At 44.7% G+C, this 27,908-nt stretch overlaps 1 long non-coding RNA gene across 1 annotated transcript in view; it reads left to right on the forward strand.

Annotated features, from left to right (window-relative positions):
* The window catches only part of LOC149123412 (uncharacterized), a 734,608-nt gene extending 708,173 nt beyond the window's left edge, over nt 1–26,435 (forward strand). Inside the window, exon 2 of the long non-coding RNA XR_016215947.1 lies at nt 26,166–26,435. This is a non-coding gene — a long non-coding RNA (uncharacterized LOC149123412). The remainder of the gene's footprint in view (nt 1–26,165) is intronic.
* The last annotated feature ends 1,473 nt before the right edge of the window (nt 26,436–27,908 follow it).

Below are 27,908 nucleotides of genomic sequence, written 5' to 3' on the forward strand. Positions count from 1 at the left end.
TTACAGTATCAGTCAAGACATTCATGTCCTGCCTTGCAGTACCTGTGTGACATTCCTGGCTTTGCTGTCCTGATTCCAGCCTGTGAGCACCCTGGGAGCCAGTAGTGATGACTCAAGTAATTGGATCCTTGACATCCTTGTGGGAGCCCTGGATTCAAATGTACCATCAGATGGGATCTCTCTTTCTTTGCCTGTCTGTCTCTGTTTCTGTCTCTCCCTTTCTCTCAAATAAATTAATACACTGGAATTATTTCTTATGCCTCCAACCAGGCTGCCACAAGTGCTTGTAGTCATCTGGAGGGATGTCTGGAGTGGTCTGGTCAAGGGGAACCTCAGCTGGGAGCGCGCATCCCTGCTCCATGTGAGATCTAGCCTCCAGCAGTGCAGCCAGCATGGTTGCCATGGTGGCTGGACAGAGTTTGAGGAGAGATGTGCAGTGAATGCCACTGCACTGTTCTGGACACATTCTACTTTCTTTTTAAAATGTTGTTTTTCTTTATTAGAAAGAAAGAGTTTACAGAGAGAGAAGCAGAGACAGAAAAAGATCTTTCAACTACTGGTCCACTCCCCAAATGACTGCAATGGCTGTGGTTGGGCAGGAGGCTGGGAGGCAGGAGCTTCTTCTTGGTTTCCCCGACGTGGGTACAGGGGCCCAAGGACTGGGGCCATCCTCTGCTGCTTTCCCAGGCACATTCACAGGGAGCTGAATCACAAATGGAGCAGCCAGGACTCGAACTGGTGCCCATATGGGCATTGCAGGTGGCGGCTTTACCTGCCATGCCATGCCGCCAGACACTGGAGGTATTCTATTAATGAGAACAATTCTTGGGTTCAGCCCAGATTCAAAGTGTGGCAAAATAGATTCTACCTTTTCATGAGAGGAGCTCAAAGGCACATTTTCCAGGGTGTAGACACAAAGAAGAAAAAAATGGAGACATTTTTGCAATCTAGTTATCATGGGTGAGTACCCCAAGCTTCCTGGATAACAATAGCATGAGACAAGGAGCCCACACAACACTCATCTGACAACTTTCTCACCAGTCTCTGAGTATTTATGAAATGATGGCTCCACCCATGTGGGGGTTGGAGAGGAGGCCAAGAAATAAGCTGAGCATGTGGCCTCTGCCTTGAACAACTTGTAGCCAAACATAAATGTCAAAACCCGGACACCTGAAGCCAGGAGAGCATTGGCAGGTTCTCAGTGATGGCTCTGATGAGAATTCCTGGATGGAGAGACCTTGAGGAGCTGAATAGAGAAAGGGAAAATAATAGGGTTTTTCACATTAGGATAGAATATTCAAGGAAGGGAAGAAGGGGAGGAAGCGGGGGCCCTGGGACCTGCAAGCTCTGTGTTGCAAACGTGATCAGGAGGCATGTGCAGGGTGGTCTGGGCCTCTGAAAGTGTTTGGAAGGAACTTGTGTTACCTCCTAAGGGAAAAGGTGGGGCCATGTATTGTAGTAACAGCTCCCAAAGGTGCCAGTATTCCACTGCCTGGAATATGTGAATGTTGCTTCCTATGGCCAATATGCCTAAGGATCTTGAGATGGGAGAGATGACCATCATGGCAAAGAGATTATTCAAGTGAGAACAGGGGTCCTTAAATATAAGAGGGAGGTGAGAGGGCCAGAGTGAGAGGGAGCCAAGGTGAGAAGTGATGTAGCCAGGGGCCAAGGAAGGGGGGATGTCTCCAGGGTCTGCAAAAGGCCAGTAATGGCTCCTGCCCCAGAGCCCCCAGAAGGAACACTGTCTTTGATGGCTTCAGAGCTGTCTCTGACTTTGGAGCTCTGGCACTGTGATGGAGTACATTTCTGCTGCCTTAGGCTGCTATGGGTGGTAATTTGTCACCACAGTGAATAGGCAGCTAGTAACACACTATGCTTTTGCCATCTTGCAGACCCTGGCTTTCAGACATCCCTGGGACAGCTGTGGGTGTCCTTGCATGATCAGGAACCACACTTCCTGACAGCCAGCTGACCAGGCCCTGCCCTGGGCCTGGCACGAGACAATCCCTCTCTGGCACCTCTCCAGCTAAGTCCCTCCATGTGGAGCCAAGGATCTTCTAGGCTGTTCCACTTGAATGCCACCACAGTAGCGGCAGCCTCACAGGGGAAGTTTGTTAGAAAGGCCAAGTCAGGAGGTACACCACAAACCCCTTGAATCAGTAAGGCCCTGGGATCTGTGTTTTCACAAACATTCCAAGAGTTCCCCAGACAGGCCTGAAAATGAGAACCATGGCTAGCCAGAGGCTCTACGGGTCTTTCCTCCCAGGCTTTGTCTTTCTAAGGGTGGACCATGCTAGCAATGTGTGCAGCCCAGGACCCAGGAAACAGCAGTTTGGAAGAAGCTTGGGGGAGGATCAAGCTTAGTTCCATAGGCTTCTATGTCTGCACCTGTGCAGAGAAGGACCTGGCTGTGCTGAAAGGAGTTGGGATGGGAAAAGTAGAAGGATTGCATTGTATTTTTCATTAAATCTCCTGCTCCCTACAGGGCCTGGTCATAACAATGAACTGAAATAGAGGAAAGGGAATGTGATTGGAAATGTGCTGAAAGCAAAAATGTTTAGCAAGGGGGAGGAGAGGAGGGGCTTTTGGCCTAGCAGTTAAGGTACCAGTTGAAATGCTTGTCTACGATATCGGAGTCCATGGGTTGCATACTTGTCTCCAACTCCTGACTCCAGAGCTAACGACCACAACAGATCCTGGGAGGCAGCAGTGATGGAACCAGTGAATGAGAGGTCTCTGTTTCCCTCTTTCTGACTCTCAAATATATATATATAAAATTTATGGTTTATAAATTATATAAAATATATATTTATATATGTATATTAAATGCTGTCTTCGGTATGCTGGGAGTAATTATGATCTTCAGTTCATTTGGAAACAACAATAACCTTTTGCAGTACTGACAAGTTATTTATAAAATAGCAAGTAAGATAGTTACTGTCTTAGGTCTGGCCTCCCAGGAACAGAGCATGACATAAGGCTTCCCGTCCCAGTGACGGAGGAAGTGTTCTCAGGAGGAAGCTGAGGACAGGAGAGAAAAGGGCAGGAGGCCAAGCAAGTGAGCAGTTCTGTAGCCCTGACCTCGGCTGATCTTAAAGGAGCTCCAGCCTAACTTAGGCTTCATAGTTTACCTGAATGCAAGGGAGCTGGGATTTCTGATGCCAGCCTCTGTCAGTAACTGGCTGTTTGGGACCAACACCTGGCACTTGGGCTCCCTGGGAGTGCAGGTGAAGTGGCTCCATCGCCCAGGGGCCGGCTTCTGAAGCCGTTGCCAGATGTGAGCTGTTGGCAGCAAAGCACAGAGGGGCTGGAAATTGGATGCCTCGAATTAGGACCTCCCTGAGCTCCTGTTCCTAGGCAGACACTGTTCTTGGGGTGTCCCTTATGATCTGTCATCAAATCCTTAGCAAGTAAGAACAGTTGCCATCCTCATTTTACAAAAGCTAAACATAGGGCATAGGAAGATTAAGTTATCAGACAAAGGGTCCGCGGGGGCGGCAGGTAGCGAGGCTGGGACTCAGACCTCAGCGGCACAGATCCCCAGCCATTGCTCCTGCCTCTGCTGTCACACAGGCTCCCCCTACCTGGCCTGTTCCTTGCTCTTTACAGGGGTAACAGTTTTTGGGGGAGCATCAGTGGGTGGGTGGGTGGGTTGGGGAGAGGAGTCCCTCTCTCCAGGAAACCAGATTGAGGCTGGTGAAGCAAAGGGAATTTTTCATCAGGCGAGAGAGAAAAATCTTAATCTATGTGCTTAATTAGGTCAGAGATCCATTTTCCTCTGAGTCGTTTCTAGTCTTTGAAGTCACAGGAAGCCCTGGGCATTGAAGGGGAGGGCAGTAGAAAAAAGTGGAAAGAGAATTGGGAGGAAACCTCCTACGTACACACACACACACACATAAAAAATCAATCCATCAGTCCTCTTTAAGGGTTGACTGCAGATAAAGTTAGCTATCAACCTTATCAACATGGAAAAAAAATGCTTAAAATAAAAAGTAGGGCAATGCCCCGGAGGAGAGAAAGCTTTGGCATCAGTCTGAAGGCGTCTCCTACCTTGTTAAGGGCAGCGTTCTTACTCCCTGAAATACTGAACGTGTTTGCAATCAATCCACAGCCTCTTTGGTGATTTAGGTATTTTAGGTAAAGTGCAGGACTCAAACTGCAGATTTGAAAATTTCCAAGCAGGCTGTAGTCGTAGCTGCCGAGGAGCCGGGTTCGAGGGGGAAGGCAGCGTGGGAGTGGTGAGTCTGGGGATCTGGCCCTGTGCTTTCCCTCTCTTAACACTGGCTCTCACCATCCAGAGCACTTTTCTGTGATGACAAGAGTGTTCTGCACCTGTGCAGCCCTGTGCGGTGGCCACGAGTGACAGTGGAACCCTGGGGATGGAGCTCTCGGGACTGAGGAATTGAATTTTCACTTTCATCTCATTTCAATTAATGAAGCCTACATTTCAGCACCTACATGTAATCAGTGGCCACCCCATGGACAAGCACAGTTCCGTGCTTTAACCTTCTTTGGACTTCGTATTCCAAATGGTACCTAAATATGGTCCCATCATTTTGTTGTACAGATGAGGAAATCAATTAGTTCAGTTACATTTTAAAAAAGATTTTATTTATTTATTTGAGAAGTAGAGTTACAGACAGTGAGAGGGAGAGACAGAGAGAACTATCCACTAGTTCACACCCCCAGATGGCCAAAATGGCTGGAGCTGGGCTAATCCGAAGCCAGGAGCCAGGAGCTTCTTCCAGGTCTCCTACGGTGCAGGGGCCGAAGCGCTTGGGCCATCTTCTACTGCTTTCCCAAGCCATAGCAGAGAGCTGAATCAGAAGAGAAGCATATGGGACTAGAACCGGCACCCAGATGGGCTGCTGGCACCGCAGGTGGAGTATTAACCTGCTGCGCCACAATGCTGACCCCTTCAGTTACATTTGACTGCAATAATAAACCAGCTGGAGATAGAGGCATGAAATGATAGTCACTTATTCAGTCCATGACACTTGTGGGTCACACAGCATGAACAGGAGTAACTGGATAGTCTGGGTCGTCTCCCAGGATGACATGTGTGCATTGTGGGCAGTGCCTGCTCGGCGGGGTGCTGGCTGGTCTGGGCTGGCCTCACTCCCCTCCATGTGGCCCCCCTCCTCTCAGAGTTTAGCCCAAGCCTTCCACATGATGGCACACAGGGTTCCAGGATGGCCTTTGAAGCCAATTGTCAGAACTGGGACAAAGTCAACTCTGCTGCATTCTGGTGGGACCAGGAAGTAGAGGGAAGAGAGGGACCAGGAAGTAGACCCTACCTCTTGATGGGAGTGGCAGCTGCCACATGAAAAGAGTGTGGAGATAGGGAGACATCGAAGATTGATGCTTAATTTTTTTAAGTTCTTTCTTCTCTTTTATTTGTTTCATTTTTGTTTAATTGAATGGCAGAGAGAGAGAAAAAAAAGAGACAGAGACATCGAGACAGAGAAAGAGCTTCTCTGCTGATTCACTCCCCACATGCTTCCAAGATTCAGGGATAGATCAGGCTAAAGCCAGCACCCAGGAATTCAATCTGGGTCTCACAGATGGGTTGCAGGGACCCAAGTGTTTTAGACAACACCTGCTTCCTGAACCAGAAGCCAAGCCAGAACTTGAACTCAGGCACTCTGTTATGGGTTTCACGTGTTTCAAGTGGCCTTTAAAACTACCGCACCACCCTGAAATTCAAAAGGTAAGGTGTATCACAAAGGAAACTTGTAGAAGGGTGTACACTCTGACCTTGGACCCTTGGCTCTCAGACCTATGTCTCTTATGTCTTGCATTTCTTAGATTTTTGGTATGATGGGGGATTTTAAACGTTCATGGAAAGTAAAATTAAAATATAAACTATTTTAGTGCAAAACATCTTGAAATCCACGTGTAGTTTTTTTTTTTTGTAATACACATTATCCATGAATGTTTTTGAAAACCGCTTTATGGGTCTCAGTTTCTTTTTGTACAGTAAGAAATGGAAAGACACAATGAGTTCTCTGACTTCTTCCAGCCTGCAATTGGTGTGTTGGACTCCGTGGTTTACCCTGAATGGGGTGCTGGGGAAGGGCCCGAAACACGGGGGTGGGGCAGAGCTGGAGGAGTCCACGGAGAATTCCTGAAAGCTGCCTCTTTTGCAAAGAGCTATTTGAAAGCCAGAAATTATACTCGACAAATGTAGAGTATTTACAGTTGAGTTCAGCCTTTTGGAAGGAAGTTCATAAAAGATTGAGTTTGGAAAGGATAGAGATTTTCTTCTAGGTTTTTCTAATTTATAATCTGCCCACTTCCTTTTCCTTTCATAAATATGATGTACGTGAGTGGAGTGTTCTAAATATCCTCCTAGTTCCAGAAGCTTGGCAGTATTTTCACATTGATCTCCTGTGCCATAAATCAAGCCTTGCGGATCTGTGAACTGCAAAGCCAATAAAATTCCCCCAGTAGAGAAGGGCGGCTGCTTCTGCGCTCCCCTCTCCACTGGCTGTGAATCCCCACCCAGTGAGGCATGCCTGCTGATGAAATGCCTGGGGCAGCTACTGCACCCCTGTCAGCGCCAGCTGTGTGTGTTTGGCCAGATCGCTAGGCTCTCAAGTCTTGTGGAAATAAACAGAAATGAGGCCAAGGAAGAAGATTCAGAGGAAGGGGACCATGGAGAAGACAGTAATCACAGAGAGGACACAGAGGAGAAGCTGGAGAGAGAAAGAGGGGAGGGAGAGGACAAGGAGGAGTGGAGACTTGCAGGAGACAGGGATCAAGGAAGAGTGCAAGGTGAAAGACAAGAGGAAGGGGAGGAAGAGAGAAGTTGAGGAGAGGAGGAAAGAAGTGGGGGTGCAGAATGAGAAAGAAAGAGGAGCAACAAGGAGGAAGGGGAAAGGAGAAGAAAGGGGGCAGTAGAGGGGAGAGAGGAGGAAGGGAGAAGAAAGAGAGGCTTGAGGAAGAGGAGGGAGAGTGGAGGAAACAGAAAGAAAGGAAAAGGAGGAAGGAGAGAAGGTAGGGGGAAGGAGAGGCCCTGCCAGGGCTATAGCCAGTACCACTGGCCAGGTTTGCCAAGATCAGACCTGAATTGTTTTGTGCTCTGTGAAAGAGCTTTCCCTCTCCAGATGTGGACTCCTGGGTGAATACAATGGGAATCTCCCTGCTAAATGAGAGAATTGAATGTGAGTCAAGTAGGAGCCCTGCATTTGTTCTGTCCTCCTGGGTTCTGTGGTTTCCAGCTAATTGCTTCATTTCTTTGTGTGTTTATCTTTTCACCTACAAAAGTAGGCTGGAATACATGAGGTTTCTTTTTTTTTTCCAACTCTTGTTTTACTAGGAAATTATTCCTCATATAATTTTTTATGAAGAAAATATACATATGAAGGAACTTCAAAAAGTTCATAGACAAGGAAATTTAAAAATGTTTATTTGGGTACAGAAAAAGTGGAAATCCGTACATAGTGTTTTCCTGATGCGCATCTTACATGAACCCTTTTGAGGGCCTCTTGTATGTCACAGATGATTAGAGCTGTTCTGGGTTTAGTTCCACATAGCTGGGTGAGACCATTTTTCTTAGGTTGAGATATCTGGACTCAGACCCTGCGGGGAGGGGCCATGAGCAAATGGTTTACTAGGGACTTACACCCCATAGGGAATAAGGAAGGCAGGACAGGGGAGGGGAAAAAGTGGAGTTAAAATGCAGTTTCAAGCAAATTCTCAGCCTTACTCTGATCTTTTGAGGGGTTCTGGAGCATCAATGATACCCAAGAACTTATCTCCATGGAAGTAAAAGAGCTGGGGTTTTGAACTCGTCTTGCCTAGAGGTCACCAAAAGGGATATAACTCTCAGCAGCTTCCAACTCTCTGTGTTGGTGCAGAAGTTCCAAGATAGGTCATAATGGTGACCCCTTAGCAGCCAATCACTGCTAACCTGTGGGACAGGCCTGGGGACAAGCAGAAGGGATCCCAGGGAGTCATGGCAGGGCAGTAGTAGAGTCCTGTATGCCATATTGATGAGTTTCTCCAAAAGATGGGGTCTGTGTAGGCTCCTGTGGCCCACAGAAAGGGAAGTCACCCTAGACTAGTGTTGCAGGAGCCGTGGTCTCACGATTGAGCCCATCCCACATCAACAGAATCACACCGTGGGCCTGTAGACTTGTGAGCTAAATAAATAGTTACTGCTTTAAGCTGTTAGGTGTTGGAATGCTTTGGATGCAGCAGAAGCTATCTGATGCAGATGGAAGGGAATGATCGTAACTCTGGGTCTATTTTCTGTCCCAACGAATATCTATAGGGAGAATCCCAATGTGGATTCTCCAGTACTGGAGTTCAAATTGGCCTCTATCCAATTTTTATTTTACTTCCCTTTGCAGTGGTAATGAACTTCATGAGACACCAGATAGTTTTGCCTGGAAGGAGGCAATAAGAATAATGTCTCCCTAGTTATTACTGAATTAATATTATACAATTGACCCCTTATTTCAAATCATCTTCAGCATTTCAAACTATTCCTAGGTTTTAATCTACAGCCTTATCATCCTTGGGGTCACTGCTACAATGGGATTTGTTCTTGAAAGATAATTCATCTTCTTTAAAAAGAAGGTAGCTAATAATACAAAAAAAGAATAAAATAAAACTGCATGCTTAAGCAAAAAGTGAGGGGGAATAAAAGAAGAAAAAGGAGAAATTAATTGAACAGTGCTTCAAGCGATTGGCTTTTTGGACAGTTTCTTATAGAGTTCAGATTATAGTAGAGAGGTTATATATATATATATATATATATGCACACACACCCATATCTATATCTATATATCAGACACTTCCAGTGACTTTAATTGAAGTTATTTTTAAGCTTCACAGGAGCCCAAATGTAAAAGCTTAGTCCAACATGATCCTTGTGGAGATTTTGCAGATTGTGCATTAGGGATGCATCCTATTCTGGCTGTAGTAAGCTACCTATCACTCTGCTTGACATCATTTTTCCCCAGAATTACCATATCTGCATAAAAATTTAATATGAAAAATGTGGTGAGCCACAAGGCAGATGGAAGCCTTTGACTAATTAGTTGAGAATGATGACAACTTTGGAGACTTGCTTCTGAATAGATTTAGCGTTGACAATACTCTGCAAATACGGAGACACAGTGTCACTTTCTCAGGAGTTGGGAGGAGAGGAAGTATCTGGTTTGCCCATCTGAAATCTCAGCGTCAGGGGAGGAATAATGAAAGGCTGTGAAAGGCCCTGTGAGGATCCTAAGGTGACAGTGCTGTGGCAGAGCACCCTGAAGCCTTCTCAGGTCTTATTAGCATCTTTCCTTTTCCTCTTCCTCACCCTGAGGCCTGGTGACCTCCCTCCCACCAATCCTGGATTCTGTTCCAGACCTCTTTGTTCCTTGCACTTCTTGGCCTGGTTGCTTCTGAACCACTCCTGTCTTGGTGTAAGAATCACCTAAATGGCTTGATAAGCCCAGGTATCCGGGTCCCACAGAGATTCAAACCCTGCATTTGTGATCAGCTCCCCCATATTGTGCAGAGACCACACTTGGAGCTGCTCTGCAAGGAGGTAAACACAGAGCTGCAAACTGGCCTCCTGCAGACTAGTTTTAGCCCATAAATCAGATTCTTTGCTTGCAATATTTTAAAGAGAAATTGCCATAAATAAATAGATGTTTTTTCTTCTTTTGTAAAACAAAAATATCTGTCATCATCAATGGTGACAATTGCCTTGAAGTTAGTCCCAGCATCCCCATCCCCATTTAGAAGTGATGTGCCCTCCTCAGTTTGCCACAGTCCCTACCCCTTTTTCACTACACTAAGCCACAACCACTGTTTCTTTAATGGTCTCTGTGGCTGCTGAGTTTTTGCTTCCTTATTTAGGTTTTCATAATACAAATTAATTAATATTAACCTTTAGGGCTTTCTGGAGATAATATCTTAATTCAGAACCATGATTATGGTGGTGAAGATCTCAGAATACAGTGGGCAGCATCTCTGACTTGGGTCCCTCCACTGACCCCATAGGACAGTCACCTGCCATCTCTTCTTAAGGGGGTTAACCTGATTTCCAAAAATTGGCTTGCAATATGGAAGTACCTGTAGATGAACAAAGACTACATGTACCCTCTTGGAAGGAAAGAGCTTAGATAAAACCAGAGATTTTTACTATAATGAGTCTTGGATAATAGAGAGTTGAGTCATGTTAAGAATTGCAAAAATTTTACTTGGGTCCAACTTTTAAAAACCTCCATTCATGCTTTCCATTTTTCCCTCCCTGAGTTCCTAACAGATGTCAAGTGTAGTTGACTGAATTTCCTGGAGTTCTACCTTGGTTCAAATTCTATCATAGCAATTTGCTTTCTCAGTTACTGTGGTTAAATTCCTGAGCTTTAGAGGGCTTTGGCTCCCTTACACATCAGTCATGACAACCTTAACAGGATAACATGTGATGATGATTAAAGGATATAAAGCTTGTAGAGTTCTTAGCACAGTTTGAGGCATAATGAATGCTTGATCAACACTAGTCATTGTCATTACCCTTGCCTTCCCATCACAGAAAGGACATTGGCAGAGAGATCAAGCCAATCTAAGCTCAAATTCTTATGCCTCATCCCCAAGTCCTGACCATGTGACCTTGAGAAATGTTCTTGTTTCTTTTCTTTATTCCATTAACAGATATTTCTTTTTTTCTCTTCTTCTTCTTCTTTCTTTCTTTCTTTCTTTTTCTTTTTTTTTTTTTTTTTTTTTTACTGTTTGAAGACAGGTTTTACCCTTAATTCTCATAATCCAACTCATTAAGGACAGAGGTCCTACATGGGGAGCAAGTGAATAGTGACTCCTGTTATTGATTTAACAATTGACACATTTATTTATTACATCAGTGATCACTCAAGGCTCTTGTCATGAGCTGCCAAGGCTATGGAAGCCTTTTGAGTCCACAGACTCTGTCAGTATTTAGACGGGGCCAAAAGAAGTAGAAGTTCTCTCCTCCCTTAGGAGAATGGTACCTCCTTCTTTTATAGCCCCTTCTTTCCACTGGGATCTAACTCACAGAGATCCTTCATGTAGATCATTTTTTTTTACCATTTTTTTGTCTAGGGTTTCCATGCCTGAGTTGCTCTCATAGGCTTTTCAGCCAGATCCGAATGCCTTGAGGGCTGATTCTGAAGTCAGAATGCTGTTTAGGATGTTTGTCATTCTATGAATCTGCTGTGTGGTCTGCTTCCCATGTTGGATCATTCTCTCTTTTTTAATTCTATCTATAATCAACAGATATTTCTTAGTCGACATTTCCTCATTTATAAAATGGGGATGGCCTATATAACTCATAGAGCTGCTGTGGAGATTAAATGTGATAATCCACATAAAATGTTTCATCTGGTTCCTAATAGGTGAGAAGTTCTTAAGAAAATTAGGTTGGTCTCTATGAAATTGCTACTTTTGTAAGTAAAAAATATCTGAGGAGTAGGTATTTGGTCTATCTGTTAGGATGCTTATGTTCCATATTGGGATACATGGGTTTTGAATCCCAATTCTAGCTCCTGTTTCCAGCTTCCTGCTTACTGTAGACCATGGGAGACATCAGTGATGACTCATGTAGTTGGGCTCCTGGTACCCATCTGGGAGATCTGGATTGAGTCCCTGGCTCCTGACTTTGTCCCAGTCTAGCCCTGTCAGTAGTGAGCATCTGGGAAGTGAACCAGTAAATGGTTTGGATGGGCTGTCTTTTGTTCTCTCTCTCTTTCTCTCCCTCTCTCTCTTTCTTCATTTCTTTCTCTATCCCCTCCTCCATCACTCTGTTTCTTAAGTAAATTTTCAAAGACCATCAGCTGAAAGTGAATATTGAGTTTCCTATAATTTAAACTATATAAGTAATACTATTACTGCTTTCAAAATGGTGGTTGTAGTCACTGCTGTTTTGTCCCCTCCATCTCTGTAGGGGATCGATGGGTCAATCATCACTGTGAACAAAACCACTGCTAAACTCAGAGAGATAAAAACTCATGAGTCTGTGAATCAGCTTGGTGGTTCTGCTGGCATGGGCCAGACCTTGATGCTCATGAGTCTGTGAGTGTGGATGGGGTTTTTCTAGTCCCAGATGTCCTCATTTCCTTGTCAGAGGCAATGGCAGTCACTGGGTCATGTGTTTTATTCTCCAGTAGATTAGGCTGGACTTATTCATGAAGTGATAGCAAAGTTCTATTAAGAGAACAAGGCCTCACTGGCTCAGGCTTGGCACTGGCATTGTGTCATGTTTGCCTCACCCTATTGGTCAAAATAAGTCACATGGCCAAACCCAGATTCAAAGACTGAGGAAATGGACTCCATTGTTGGACAGGGTCAACTAAAAAGATATTGTCAAGGGCAGAAACACAGGGGAGTGAGGAGAATTGAGACTGCTTTTTCTGTAGTCAATCTGATGCTAGAGGTATAAATACTCGTGTTCCTTTGTCTTAGTATTTATATCATTTCTTCGATTTAAAAAAATTATTTTTGACAAGCAGTAAAAAAGATCCCCTTTGCTTTGATGATTATGTAATTTTTATCTTCTCATCTTTTGGCTCTCATGGAGTTTTAAGAGGCTCCTGGCTGGGCCATGCATGGGCAGGCTCATTTAGCACCTCGGATAACTCCGTGTCTGCCTTAAAATAGAAGAAGCAGACTCACCTAAGGAAACAAAGCCATTGTGGTTGGTTTAACCCAGACCTCTGGCTGTTGAAATGGAGAGTTACCTTTGATATTCCTTTTATCCATCACCTCTCATCACCAGAGGAGACTTTAAAGAAGACCCTGCTAAATGAGCTGTATTCAGATCATATCATAAAGAAGGGGAAAACGTCCAGCCTAATTTTTAAGACCTACAGTTACAAAGGACTTTATGAAAACATTAAAAGACTTTATGGATTCAAATATTGAAAGCTAAAATTGTTATATCATTCAGTACATGCATTAATCTGTTTTCTCCTCTCAACAACATTCTGATGATAGTCTTGACACTAGTCCCATACTACAGGTTTAAGACAATGGAATCACAGAGAAAGGAAAAACTGCCCAAAGTCTCACAGCTAAGAAAGTCTGGAGTTGAACTGAGGGACTCTGAACTGAGGACTATACATTTAACCATTATGGCATCCTGCAATAAAGTAAATGGCCACTCTCTGTCTAACCGAAAGATGAGAAGTCCTTTTCAGGTCTGCTGCATAACCAGAAGGCCTTCCTAAGACCAGTGAATGCATGGGGTTCAGTATAAAACAAATACATACTTTAACTTTAGAGTTTCCCAACAGTGAAAGGCAGTGTGAGGTAAGGATTCCCAGGTATAATTTAACATTATTTGTAGAAAAGCTTGAATCTCAAAAACAAAGTTCAAATCTTAGGTCTTCCATTTCTTGCTTGTAACAATGTCTAAGGTACCTGAGTTATCTTTCACCTCATTTTCAACATCTTAAAACAAAACAAAACAAAAACCAAATAAAAACCACCAACAACTGTAAGTAACTCCCCTAAGTTATTGTAGTATAAAGCAACATAGTTAAAGCTCGAGACTCATGACAGGTCAGCAGCAGGGACCCACTTCCTTTATTCTGCCCTCTTAGGAATTGTCCAGTAGGGTGCACAGGTGATCTTACAGGAACAGGAGGGATGAGAAGAAAGATTCTTACATCAGGGAAGTGGTTGAGTTGGTTACTTGGTACTAAAAGCCTCAGCTTAGGAGTCTGTTAAGTGTACAAATTCATGACTCTATCCCAGACTTCTTGAATCCAGTTGTCTGGGAGTGGAGCCCAACAATCTGTGCTCTACACGTGAGTCTCTTACTCCCTTACCCTTTGCTGTACACTGTCCTAAGTGACCTCTGGGGACTCTTCCTGCTTTAACTCTATGGATCTGGTTTATCCTTCCCTCACCACCACCCATCTAATCATCTCTCCCATGTGCTGCACACTCCTTGGCCAAACATGTGATTAAATCCTCTGTGTGCATTTTAGTCCATACACAAGTGGGGCAGGCATGGTCTGCATCCATACTGTATAGACAAGGACAAATGAAAGAGACTGTAGGATACCAGTTGGAGTCTGTTTGGAGCACCAGCTGCTATGCACTCAGCTAAATGATCCCTCTATAAGGTTTCTAATGACTCTAGGAAGGACCCAGAGGGGAGGTATGTATCTGTTCAATTCATTCATCTAAAGAGTGCAGTAGGATAAAGAAATTAATCTAATGATTCCAGAAAGGTCATAGAAGGGCAATGTGGAAGGTCGCTGGCTGATAACCCGAATCCTCTCAAGACTAGAAAATACTGGGAGGGCACAGGGTTAATAAGAAAGGGGCCGGTGGTTTCTTCCAGGGAATGCTCAGCAAGGAGCAACTTTGTGGGTGGAAGTGCTGCCTTAAGTGCCCTGCAATTGAGAAACCCAGCTGCAGGTAATTATTTTTTCCTAGCTATAAATAAAACGATCCTTAAGAAGAACCAAGGAAAAAGAGCGGTTGGAAGGGCCTCATGTGCACTCTCCCTGTCAGCTGCTCTGGATGATAAAGCGAGGAGTTGGTTTTAACCACTTCCTGCCACCTGATGCCTTTTCTGATGGTGATGTCTCTGCAAGGAACTGGACTTGAAGCAAAATTTATGGTCATTGAAGCCTGGAGAAATGGTGACTGTGCCTGTTGTCCTGTTCATATGGTCCTGATGCAAGGAAGCCCATAGCACAGATTCAAATAATTTATCCTGTGGAGGGGGAGAGAGTCCTCGTGTCCTGTCACCTGGGGTCCTTACCCACCCTTTGCAGCGACTTCAGCCACACAGGTGTGTCTCCAGAACTGACCTCATGCTAGGTATGCTCAATGCAAATAGGTCCTCAAGATACAGACAATGGTCAGGATTTCAGATGACTAGAGAAGGATGTTCCCTGGTCCTACCTCAAACCACATCCAGCACCAGAATTCCTCAAGGACACCATCGCTCCTTTGGCAAAGCCTTCTTAGTCTTCTCAAATGTCAAATTTGCTTGAGATTGGAAAGACACCAAGCCCCTTCTGTCATTTGAAACATTGCGGTCAAAGAAGTCATCTTCAATGACTAATTTTGATGAGCTTTGGAAGGGAGGAAGCCTAAATTCCAGTTGTTTTGCTGTTCAGTGCATGATTCAGATTAGTAGTACTGCACAGTAGGGCCTGTTAGAAATGCAGAGTCCTGGGAATGGTCTCTGACGCTCTGACTCAGAATCTGCATTTTAGAACATCCCCAGGAGATTTATGAGCATATCAGTGTTTAAGAAGCACCTATCTGGATGTCTGAGATGGAAATGGGGCCACTTAGCAGCCGTGTGAGGGGAGGGAAGAGGGCCAAATTGAGAGTTTAACTGGGTGGGCAAGTCACCATATTCTGGAAAGGTAGGCAAAGTCCTTCAAGTACATACGGAGCAGAAAGCATCTGTAAGATCAGGGCCAACTTATTCTCTGATTATGATCCATAGCAACATCTCTTGGGAGGTGTTCTGTTGTGGACAAGACTCTGGGCCCTCCCTCCACCCAGTGGGCAACAATGAAGGTAAAGGTGATGTTACCTGGTTGACATCTGCTCAGCAATATTCCACAGCAAAAACACCGGTTAACAGAAAAATGTGTGACATCACAAATTGTCAGTCATCATGGCATCTCCCCAGAACACATTGTCCTTTGCACCTGTCATTTGAATGCTGTTTTTATAAGGAGATTGTCCTAGAGCCAACCTGTGGACTTCCTAGAGCTGTGCCTTAATGTCTGAGAGTCCAGGAGTCTCCATATTCCTGAGTCAGAGGGTGACAAGGATGACTTTCTTGGGCACAGTAGGTGGAGGTGGTTCAGGAAGGTTGGACCAGGGGAGCCTCCTGCTGAAGTCTGGGGACCAGTGAGTTTCTCCAGGTTAATTGATTTGCATCTGCCATAGACATTTTTTTAAACTCTATGTTAAGAGTTCAACAAATAGTGTGTATATATATATATATATATATATAAAACCTCTTCTTTAACAGTCAAGATAAGGGCTGTAAGGGCTGTTCAAGTCATTGCTTCTCAAAGTGTTGATTTCATTTTTTTTTTGTTTTTTTGTTTTTTTTTTTTTGACAGGCAGAGTGGACAGTGAGAGAGAGAGAGAGACAGAGAGAAAGGTCTTCCTTTACTGTTGGTTCACCCTCCAATGGCCGCTGCAGCTGGCGCACTGCGGCTGGCGCACCATGCTGATCTGAAGCCAGGAGCCAGGCACTTCCCCTGGTCTCCCACGTGGGTGCAGGGCCCAAGCACTTGGGCCATCCCCCACTGCACTTCCGGGCCACATCAGAGAGCTGGACTGGAAGAGGGGCAACCAGGACAGAATCTGGTGCCCCTACCGGGACTAGAACCCAGTGTGCCGGTGCCACAGGTGGAGGATTAGCCTATTGAGCCACGGCGCCGGCCCAGCTTTCATTTCTACAGATTGCCTTTTAGGTGCTCTATTAGTTATCACATATCAGGGAGAACATATGGTATTTGTTCCTTTGGGGCTGGCTTATTTCACTCAGCATGATGTTTTCCAGATTCATCCATTTTGTTGTAAATGACCAGATTTCATTTTTTACCACTGTGTAGTATTCCATAGTGTACATATCCTATAATTTCTTTATCCAGTCTTCAGCTGATGGGCATTTGTGTTGATTCCATGTCTTAGCTATTGTGAATTGAGCTGCAATAAACATGGGGGTGCAAATAACTCTTTCATATGCTGATTTTATTTCCCTTGGGTAAATTCCCAGGAGTGTGATGGCTGGGTCATATGGTAGGTCTATATTCAGATTTCTGAGGTATCTCCATACTGTCTTCCGTAGTGGCTTTACCAGTTTACATTCCTACCAACAGTAGCTTAGGGTACTTTTTCCCCACATCCTCGCCAGCATTGGTTGGTTGTTAATTTCTGCATGAAAGCCATTCTTATGGCGGCGGGGGTGGGGGGTGGGGGGTGGGGGTGGTGGTGTGAGGTGAAACCTCATTGTGGTTTTGATTTGCAATTCCCTGATAGCTGGTGATCCTGAGCAAGTTTTCATGTGTCTGTTGGCCATTTGGATTTCCTCTTTTAAAAATATTTGTTTAAATCCTTTGTCCATTTCTTCACTGGGTTGTTTGTTTTGTTGTTGTGGAGTTTCTTGATATCTTTATATATTCTGGTTATTAATCCTTTATCTGTTAAATAGTTTTCAAATAATTTCTCCTATTCTGTCAGTTGCCTCTTCACTTTCCTGAGTGTTTTTTTTTTTTCAATACAGAAGCATCTCAATTTGATGTAATCCCATTTGTGAATTTTGACTTTGATTGCTTGTGCCTCTGGGGTCTTTTCCAAGAAGTCTTTGCCTATGCCAGTGTGCCACAGGCTCTTGACAAGAGATTAGTCCATAAGTTTGCATATTGCCACTTAATATGGTGAATTGGAGAGACAAATGTTTAAATTAAGTAATACTTATCTCCAACAATTATTGTAAATCCTGTAAAACAGGATTTTATTTATTAAAGAATTATTTTTATTTATTTGAAAGACAGAGTTACAGAAAGAGGTAGAGCCAGAGAGAGAGGTTTTCCATTCCACTGGTTCACTCGTCAAATGACCACAATGGCCAGAGCTGAGCTGATCTGAAGCAAGGAGCCAGGAGCCTCTTCCGGTCTTCCATGCGTTTGCAGGGGCCCAAGGAGTTGGGCCATCCTCCACTGCTTTCCTAGGCCATAGCAAAGAGCTAGATTGGAAGAGGAGCTGCTGGTTCCTGAACAAGTGCCCATATGGGATGCCGGTGCTACGGGCTGAGGCTGTAACCTGCTGTGCCACAGCGCTGGACCCCAATAGGATATTTTTGTAAAATCTTATTTTATACTCAGGGAGTCTTTCTCAGCTTCAGCTGGTGGTGACTTTAGGTACCCCAGTCATTTCAGTTACCTTGCAGCTCTGATCTAAAATGTACAGGAACAGGTGCTCAGGTCAGCAGGAATCCACAGTGTATCCTCTGTCATGGGAGGTGCACTTGTAATTCAAATCACACTCAGGATGACTTGGAGTTTCAGTTTAGGATACATCATCCTCCATAAAATGGGACACAGCTCTATGATGATTTAAGGATGATCAACATAAATGGAAATGTCAAGTCCTCATGAGATGCACAGTGCCTGCTTGGGTCCCTATGGAATGGTGCTGCTAATCTCCACCGTGCTACCCATGCAGAATGTAAATCCCTTCACCAATTTGATATGTTCCGCATGTATTCCCCCAAGTATAAACTCTTGAAGGTTACTTTATAATACCCACATAGTGAGTAAGGACTTGTGGACTAGGGGTACTTGCCTCCATAGAAATAAAAAAATAAGTAAGCTTTAAATAAAATAAACTGTTTACTGCAATGAGACAAGAGAATTAACATGGGACAATTATCTAATGTGTGTGGATTTTCAGGGAGAGGCTACCTCTCTTGTTTACAAGGCAGGCTGGGATTGCACAATGTTTAATTGGGGGGTTCTAACATATGCTTCTCTTCCCAGACTTGTTGTCTCACTCACAGCACACCCCAAAAACTTCATCTGCCTCATGAACATTGGGCAGCCCATGGAGCTGTCTCTATCCAGAAGCATGGGCCTTTTTCTCTGAATGCCTCCTCTATGTGTTACTAAGGAGCTAATTTCATCCCAACTTTCAATTGCTTGCTCTCTTTCTCTCTCTCTCCTCTGTCTTTCTTTTTTTAGGCAGAGTTACAGAGAGAGAGAGAGAGAGAGAGAGTCTTCCATCTGCTGGTTCACTCCCCAAATGGCTGCAGCTGCCGGAGCTGTGCCGATTGAAGCCAGGAGCCAGGAGCCAGGAGCTTCTTCTGGGTCTCCCACATGGGTGCAGGGGCCCAAGCACTTGGGCCATCTTCTGCTGCTTTCCCAGGCCATAGCAGAGAGCTGGATCAGAAGAGGAGCAGCCGGGACACAAACTGGCACCCATAGATGCTGCAGGTGGAGGCTTAGCCTGCTATGCCACAGATTTGGCCCTGAACACCCTCTTTTAATCAGGCAGTGTTCCAAAGATAGGAAAGACCTTGCTGTCAGAGGGCTTGGATTCTACTGCAGAGACAGCCAAAGTACCTGCCATGCATACACACTTAAAGACATGAGCCTGCAAATGGTACTAAGGCAGACCATAACCATGACAATGGGGTACCTGTTGTCTGTGACAGACATAGTGAGGTCTAAACAGGGAGAACAGCAAAGCAAAGGCCTTGAGGCAGACATGAGCTTGATGTCCCTGTCTTTCTTTTTAGAAGAATTTTTTTGGCACTTATCAGCTAAGAGAAACTGATACAAGTACTTTACAAATACTATGTCATATATTCCTTTTAAAAACTCTGTGAAGAGGGCAGCAGACATTTGGGTACTGACAGTAAAGTGGCTCTTGGGACACCTGCATCCCACATTGCAGTGCTGGTTTGAGTTCTGGCTCCTCTGCTTCCCATCTGGCTTCCTGCTAATGTGCCTAAGAAGGCAGCAGATGATGCCCCTGCCACCCATGTGGGAGACTAGTCCCTGGCTTTAACCAGGGAGTCAACCAGCAGATGGGAACTCTCTGTCTCCCCCACTTCTGTCTCTCTGCCTTTCAAATAAATAAATCAAGCAAATTAATCATTTGAAAAACAAGTTATTCTGTGAGGTACACTTATTATTTGTAAAACAGCATACTTTATCAGTGATAATGTTGAGGTGCATTGAGTTCAAGTAGTCTAAGCTCATAAAGCTTGTTAAGTTATGGAGCCAGAATTCCAACCCAAGTTCAACCCCAGAACTTGTGCACAGGACCATTTTGCCAGTGGTTCCTATACACTGCAACACATTAAGCAGCCTGATACTAGGTTTCTTTCTCCAGCCATTTCATATAAGTGATGTGGGATGAGAGCTAGACATTGGGATTTTTGGAAGCTCCAAGGTGATTGAGATTTGCAGTATATTCGAGAATGGATAGCTCCGTGCCATGCTGTATTGCACTTGAGTGTTGCTGACCTGGGAACTCCAGCAAGAGTAGACCTGGCAAATAAGGGAGAGAGAGAGAGACCTTCCTTCCCCTCCTGCTCCAGTTGGTTCCCTTCTGCCTGGTTATGCACTTGCCCAAATCAAAAGCATCCATAGAAAGAAGAGAAAGGGCACTTCACATCAGCAGGACTCTAGTTTCACAGAGGTGCCGCACCTATCAGTTGTGTGTTGCTAGACCCTTGGTGTGTGCTTGGCCCTTATCCATGCTGGGTATACTGCTAACTTGCTGCCTGACTTCAAGAGATCATTCACAAAGGCCACTAGAGGCTGGCCCTGCTGGAGCAGAAGCAGCAGTAGGCAGAGCTGGTCCCTGACCCCAGGGACAACAGCCCATCAACTTTGAGTGGGCCCATCCTATATTTCCTGCAGAGGTTGGTGCTAACTTAAAGTGACCTTGTGCTTCTTCCCTGTACCAATTGGCTGTTTTGTGTTCATGCTACATATCGCTCTTTCCTGCACCAGGAGGATGGGACAGACAGCTAGTGGTTGAATCTAGGCAGCAGTGGGAGACCAGGCTGTGCCTTTACTGGGATTCCAGTCACCACAGAGACTCAGGGGAAGCACAGAGAATTTCTTCTGCCCATAGTTGGTACAGAGCCAATTGGGGACAAGATTTACCTCTTTGATTTCAAATTTTGGCTCATGCACACCTGTGATCTCTCTGTAAGGTTGGGAACTAGAGCTATTTTCTTGGTGCCAAGATTCTCCTTGGTAGAACTCAGAGCAGATGATGTAATTACTCTGGTAGGCTTTGGCTTAAATTTTCACCGGTGTTGGGGGACATTAGTGCATCTGCAACAATACTTCCAGAGGTTCTCATACTGAGTGGGAGAAATGTTGACTGCTTTAGAGGCTGAGGAAATGTCCATTTCCCTGTTGACTAAATCAGAGCACAGGGAAGTTGAAAGAATTTCCTAATCCTATCTTTGGTGGGTTGTTGAACTGGAATTGGAAATCAGGGTGTCTATGCCAGGTGTGGCTGCCTAAACTCCACACCCCTATTCATGTGGAGGAGAGCTTTCTAAGCACTCCTAAATGGACAGTGAAGCAATGAAAAGAGGTGATTAAGTCACAGATGCCAAGTGTAGGCTCTGCATTACTTATAACCCTACAGCATAACGTTTTATGTGATTATAATGTTTCACGAGGGTAGCAAAGTCTGTGCTGTAAAATGCCCCATCAAAGTCCCAGCTGGTGAACCAGGGATTGTGAAACAAAGTTGTGGGTTGGGAAGCCAGTGCCATCCACATTCTCCATTAATGTTGTATACAATTAGTATTCACAAGGAATGGCTCAGAACTGACTCCCAGTGTAAGAGTTTATGAGGCTTTCTATAGAACAGAAAAGTCATATGCATGTCAGAGACACTTGATTAGGTTCTACCCCTTTAACATTCCTAAAATTATGACATACTAGGACCAAGATGAGTTTTACTTGCTCCTCACTGCAAACGCTTCAGATGTTTCATGAAAAGTCATATACTAAAGTAAAATTTAAAATGTTGGTTATAGGGGATATGTATTAGTTAAGATAATTAAGTGGTGGGCATCTATGAGTCTCAGCCTGTGAGTTGTGGAGAGTTAGGTATGAGAGGATGCAGTATCTAAACCTATATGCATTGTGCTTATATGTAGATTACATTCATGTATGTATTTTTTAATTGAATGGGGGGATATTCATTTCAATAAGAGTTTACAGATTTCACTTTAGCTTTCTACCTGTTCTTAAGCAGCAAATATTAAAATTTTAATAACCACTGTTATACTCTTTTGCCTTTATATAAAAGGAATGGATTGTTTGGCTCAACAAAGTGGGAGGAAGCGATGGAACTAAGCACAGATGAATTGGGACAATGAAGATCTGTCTCCTCTTCTTCCTGGTTGGGAGAATTCAGCTTACAGATCTGGCCCAAATCAGGCACTGAGCAGAGCAACAGGACCATGGGCCAGGTCCTGCCCTATTTATTACCCACATTGGAGAGAGGAAAGCTGCTGTCTCAAGATTTTGGGAAAACAAGTCCAGGATTGGAAAAGGGAGGGGAGGGACTGGAAGTACAGTGGATCTGGTTGATGGAGAGTTAGAAGAGTTTTAAGAGAGGGGCCAGTGTTGTGACACATGGGTTAAGCCATTGCCAGTGACACTAACATTGCATGTTGAAGTGCCAGTTGGAGTCCCAGCTACTTTGCTTCTGATTCAGCTCCCTGTTAATGTGTCAGGGAAGGCAGCAGAAGATGTCCCAGGTGCTAAGGTACCTGCCACCTGTGTGGGAGACCCAGATGGAATTCCAGGTTCCTGGGTTTCACTTGGCCCTGCCCTGGCTGTTGCTGCCTTTGGGGGAGTGAGATAGCAAATGGCAGATATCTTTCTCACTAGCTCTTCTTTCTCTGTCACTCTGCCTCCTTTCAAATAAATAAATCCACCCCCTTTTTTTTCTAAAAAGAGAAGATATTGAGGTAGGTTCTATGGGTGTGAAAGATCAGCTATGTCAAAACACTGGCCCTACGCCCTACTTCTTAATAATAATATGATTCTTTGTGATGATGTAGAAGATTGCTGAGGGCACTCTGAACAATAGAGACTAAGGAGAATGGAGGAAAGAGGAAGGAGGGGTCCTCACCCCACTGAACCCATTACATAGTAGATGTGATATTCAATCAACAGAACAGGAAATCTGCTAGTAGCACAAGGAAGAAGATGAGGCAATTTCATGTACACTAACCATGTCCTGTGATTGGTGTATATGAAGTTCCTGAGGGCTAGCAAGTTATCCCAAGTTCCAGGGCAATCAACATTAATAGCTCAAATAGGAAAACCATCATAGTATCCAAACAGGAAAGTGGCAAGGCAAAAGTGTAGGGACTGCTTATTCATAATTTGTTCATACCAATTGGCTGAATTTCAGGGGAGCAAAAGTGAGCAAGCCCCAAGAGGCAAATAGTTGGTTCTACTAATGGTCAATGATACTCAACTTGGGTTTTGTGAAATTCTGGTGTTCTTGAGGTAGGTGACACGGGGTGGGGAAAGTTAAGACAGAGCAGGAGACCAGATTTAGCCAGAATAGCTCTCTGGGTTCTACTAAAAACTGGAGAATGAGAATAACAAGGGGAACATGGCTTGGCTTGCAGGTTATTTCAATTAGATGGACAAAAGAGGATTTGGTCAGCAAGAATAGTTTGAATCTAAATAATTATGAAAGGCCATTAAATATTTTCAGATCCTTCCTGTAGGATATGAGAAAAAGCAGAGACTAAGAATGTTCATTGTTGCAAGTACATAGTATTTAATACAAATATGTAGCACCCATGGCATCATCACTACTTACTCCTGGATCTCTTTCCAACTGAGCCCAGATACAGCCTCAGAGTTTGTTTTAACACATGAGGATACTTCAAAAATTTATGGAAAAATTGGGTTAAAAGATGTTTATTTTGGTGCAAAAATTTGTTGAAATCCATGCATATTTTTTCAGATGCTGTTTTTCATGAATGTTTTGAAGATCCTGTTTGTGGCCATAGATACTCATCAGGAATTGATTGGAAATGGCTCTGGCAATGAAATTCATTACCACTTTAGGTTCCAGGACAATGAAAGGCATGCCAATAATTTCTGCATTCACCTGTATGTTAGTAATACAGTGAATGTTTATATGGGGGCAAGGAATGAGCATTTATCAATTTTTTTACCTACTCAGCAGTTTAAAAACTCTTTCTAAGACTGAGATGTTCCTACATTAAGAATATCACTGGGGCCAGCGCTGTGATGTAGCAGGTTAAGCCACTGCCTGCAGTGCCAGCATCCCATATGGGCACTGGTTCAGGTCCCAGCTGCTCCACTTCCAATTCAGTTCTCTGCTATGGCCTAGGAAAGCAGTGGAGGATGGCCCACATCCCTGGGTCCTTGCACCTGTTTGGGAGACCTGGAAGAAGCTCCTGGCTCCTGGCTTTGGATCGGTGCAGCTCCAGCCATTGGAGCCAGTTGTGGAGTGAACCAGCAGATGGAAGAACTCTCTCTCTATATAACTCTGCCTTTCAAATATATATGTGTGTGTGTGTATTATATATGTGTGTGTGTATATATATATATATATATAAAGGGTATCACTTTCTGAAAATGGATCCCACAACTCATTTTTCCAATCCTTCTTGTGATGGACCTCCCCATTATATGCACTTAAATAAGACTTTTGATTGAAAGAGAATAGAATGGCTGGCGTCGCGGCTCATTAGGTTAATCCTCCGCCTTGCAGCGCCAGCACACCGGGTTCTAGTCCTGGTCGGGGCGCCGGATTCTGTCCCAGTTGCCCCTCTTCCAGGCCAGCTCTCTGCTGTGGCCAGGGAGTGCAGTGGCGGATGGCCCAAGTGCTTGGGCCCTGCACCCCATGGGAGACCAGGAGAAGCACCTGGCTCCTGCCATCGGATCAGCGCGGTGCGCCGGCCGCAGCGCGCCGGCAGCAGCGGCCATTGGAGGGTGAATCAAAGGCAAAGGAAGACCTTTCTCTCTGTCTCTCTCTCTCCCTGTCCACTCTGCCTGTCAAAAAAAAAAAAAAAAAATAGAATGAAGTAGCTGGTGATTCACAGATTCCATCATTGGGTCAAGGGGGTGATGTAGGCATTTAGCTTCCTTCCTTCCTTCCTTCCTTCCTTCCTTCCTTCCTTCCTTCCTTCCTTCCTTCTCTTTCTCTCGCTCTCGCTCTCGCTCTCGCTCTCGCTCTCGCTCCCTCTTTCTTTCTTTCAAGATTTATTTATTTGAAAGTCAGAGTTACACACAGAGAGAGAAAGAGAGGCAGAGAGAGAGGTCTTCCATCCACTAGTTCACTCCCAACATGGCCGCAGTGGCCAGAGCTGGGCCGATCTGAAGCCAGGAGCCAGGAGCTTCTTCCATGTCTCCCATGTGAGTGCAGGGGCCTGAGGACTTGGGCCATTCTCCACTGCTTTCCCAGGCCATAGCAGAGAGCTGGATTGGAAGTGGAGCAGCTGGGACTCGAACTGGCGCCCATATGGGATACCAGCACTGCAGGCGGCGGCTTTACCCGCTATGTCACAGTGCCAGTCCCCATTTAGCTCGCTAAAGGATTAATAGTGGAGATGCTGACATCTGGCTACCAACTCCAAAATATTGTTATCCAGATGCAGCAGGAATACATTCCTAGCTGGTACAAAAGTCCCCTGTGTTTTGAGACATCAGTTTTGCCTTTCTGGACATTCTTTAATACTATTTAATATGTTCTTTTTCTGCCTAAACTATTGTGTGCAACCAGAATCCTGACTCTGATTAAACAACAATTACAAAGCTTGAATTCTTTATCCATCCTTATATTTGTTAATGACTGATGTATATTAAATTATCCCATAGCTTGGTGTCTTGCAACAGTTACAAAAATTCACTATCTGTAAGTCACTGTGGGTCAGGAGTATTCAGAGTAGCTTGGCGTAAGGTCTCAGTTGCAGTGAGATATGGGCAGGGAAGCAATAATCTGAGGGCTTTCTGGGACTGGAGGAGCTGCTTCAAATAGGGCTGGCAAGTTGCAGCTGCTTGAGGTGGTTGACCGCCATTCCTCTCCATGTAACTCTCTCCACAGGTCTGTCTTCACACTTGACTGTCCTCTGATCAGCTGTCCTCATGACAAGTGGCTAGCTTTCCCAGAGCAAGAAATTCCTGGGGGAGAGAGAGAGAGGTGGGGTGTGGGGAGCAACTCGGACTATACTGTTACTGGAATTAAGACTTATTCTATGCATCTGCTCTCCCACTGTGGGGAGCAACTCGGACTATATTGTTACTGGAATTAAGACTTATTCTATGCATCTGCTCTCCCACAATATGGCGCTGGGAGAGAAGAAAGAGGCTTCTACACAGCTGCCTCCAGTTCAACCAAGAAACTGTAGGACCTGCTCCTGATTGGAGGAGAGCAGCGTGCTCGGCATGTGGGCAGCCGAGTTGGGATTGGTGGAAGAGGACTATAAAGGAGGAGAGAGACGGCATGCACCAGGAACATCTATGGGGAACATCTGAAGGAACACCTGTGCAGCCCCCCAGAGAGCCGGCCGGCGGTGTGCCGCTCCCCTGCGGAAGTGGGGAATGTGGCCAGGGGGAACTGCCCTTCCACGGAGGTGGAAGGGATAGTAGCCAACCCGGGAGGAACCAGCAGCAAACCCGGGGAGGGCCGAGCAGACGAAAGAACAGCGCAGGGTCCTGTGTCGTTCCCCCATGAAGACGGGGAGCGACAGTGGGGGAGGGGAGAGAGAGAAAGAGAGAAAGAGAGAAAGAGAGAGAGAGAGAGAGAGAGAGAGAGGCTTTCCCTTTTGTGAGCCAGCCCGAGCACTCACATGTTATCACTTCTACCTTCTACCACATTCTACCATTAGAATTGAGTCAGTAAGTCCAGCCATGTTAAGGGAGGGAGAATAGGCTCTATCTTTTGAATGGACAGTGTCAAAGAATTTGAGGCCATATTTTAAAAACACCAATGATGCCCTTAGCCATGTAGCTTTGCAGCCTCTTCCCACAATAGATGAGCTAACCCACTGTGGCTTGTGACTCTGGACTGTCATCTGACTTGATTTGGCCAAAGGAATCTTAGCTGATGTGGTGCAAATAGAAAGTTGAAAAGTGCTTCACGTGTTTACTTGCTGTCTTGCAGATCTGCTGCCAGGGTAGCTCTTGAAAGGACAAGAGCTGTGTGATATAGATTAGTTATCTATGACTATGTGACAGATTTTTCCCAAAAATGTAACAGCATAAAACAATAAATATTTATTTCAGAATTCCTGAGGTTCAGGAATTCTGGAGTGGCTTTGCTGGTTGGTTCTGGCTCAGGAGCTACAGTCATCTGCAGGCTTAACTATGGTTAGGGGAGCTACTTCAAAATGACCCACTCATAAATCTGGCAAGTTCGTGCTAGATGCCGAAGCCTTGGTTCATTGCCATCTTAATTTCTTCATAGGGCTGATTATGTGTCTATGACATGACATGTGGCTTTCAGCGGATTAAATAATCCAGAAAAGCAAGGCAGAAACTACCGTGTCTTTTATGATTGTTGCAATGACTGTTGTTTTGGAATATATTATTAGTTACACGTGACAGTTTTATCTTACGTAGGAGGAACCTACACAAGGGCATGGATACCAGGAGGCAAGAGTCATGGGGAATGACTTGGAGGATCACAGCCACATCAAGGGGCCCTAGTCATTGCAACTGAGACCAGTGTACATCAGCCCATAACTAGCTGAACACCAGGCATGGGAGTGAGTCCTGGGTGATCAGCAGAACTACTCAGGCAACCCCAGCTGGCTCCAGATGTGTAAACCATGAATGGGGCTTTGTGCTTGTTTGTTTGGCTCATTCTTATACACAGCATGATAATGTGCTGATGCAAGCAAGTTAGTGACATAGAAAGAAATGTAGATTCCTGGGGATTAGAATTACAGGAGAATTCTCAGCCTTAGTTATCCAATTAGCTAATACTAAGATTAATATAGAGTCAGGATTTCTGCTTTTGGGGACTTATAATAGTATGTCCCTATTTAAATATTTGTACCATTAATTCATTTGTTTCTCCTGCAAAATAAAACTCAAGAAAAACAAAGCATTTGCTTTTGTTCTGAATTGTTCTCATACTGTTTTGGTGTACAGACACTAGAATCATTTTTCTTAAACTCCTAAGATTTAAAAAAAAATCAGCTGAGGGTCAGGTGTTTGGCCTAGCAGGTAACAGGTTGCTTGGGATGCTCCAGTCTTATACTGGAGTGCCTTAGTCCTAACTCTGTTCCTGATGCCAGCCTCTTGCTAAGGTGCAGGCTGAGAGGCCGTAGGTGATGACTCAAGTGATTGAGTTCTTGCCTCCCACATGGGAGATCTGGATTGAGTTCCCAGCTCCCAACT

Source organism: Oryctolagus cuniculus, chromosome 11 (genome assembly GCF_051225735.1).
Source record: "Oryctolagus cuniculus isolate XC-2025 breed Fujian yellow rabbit chromosome 11, ASM5122573v1, whole genome shotgun sequence".
Classification (NCBI taxonomy): domain Eukaryota; kingdom Metazoa; phylum Chordata; class Mammalia; order Lagomorpha; family Leporidae; genus Oryctolagus; species Oryctolagus cuniculus.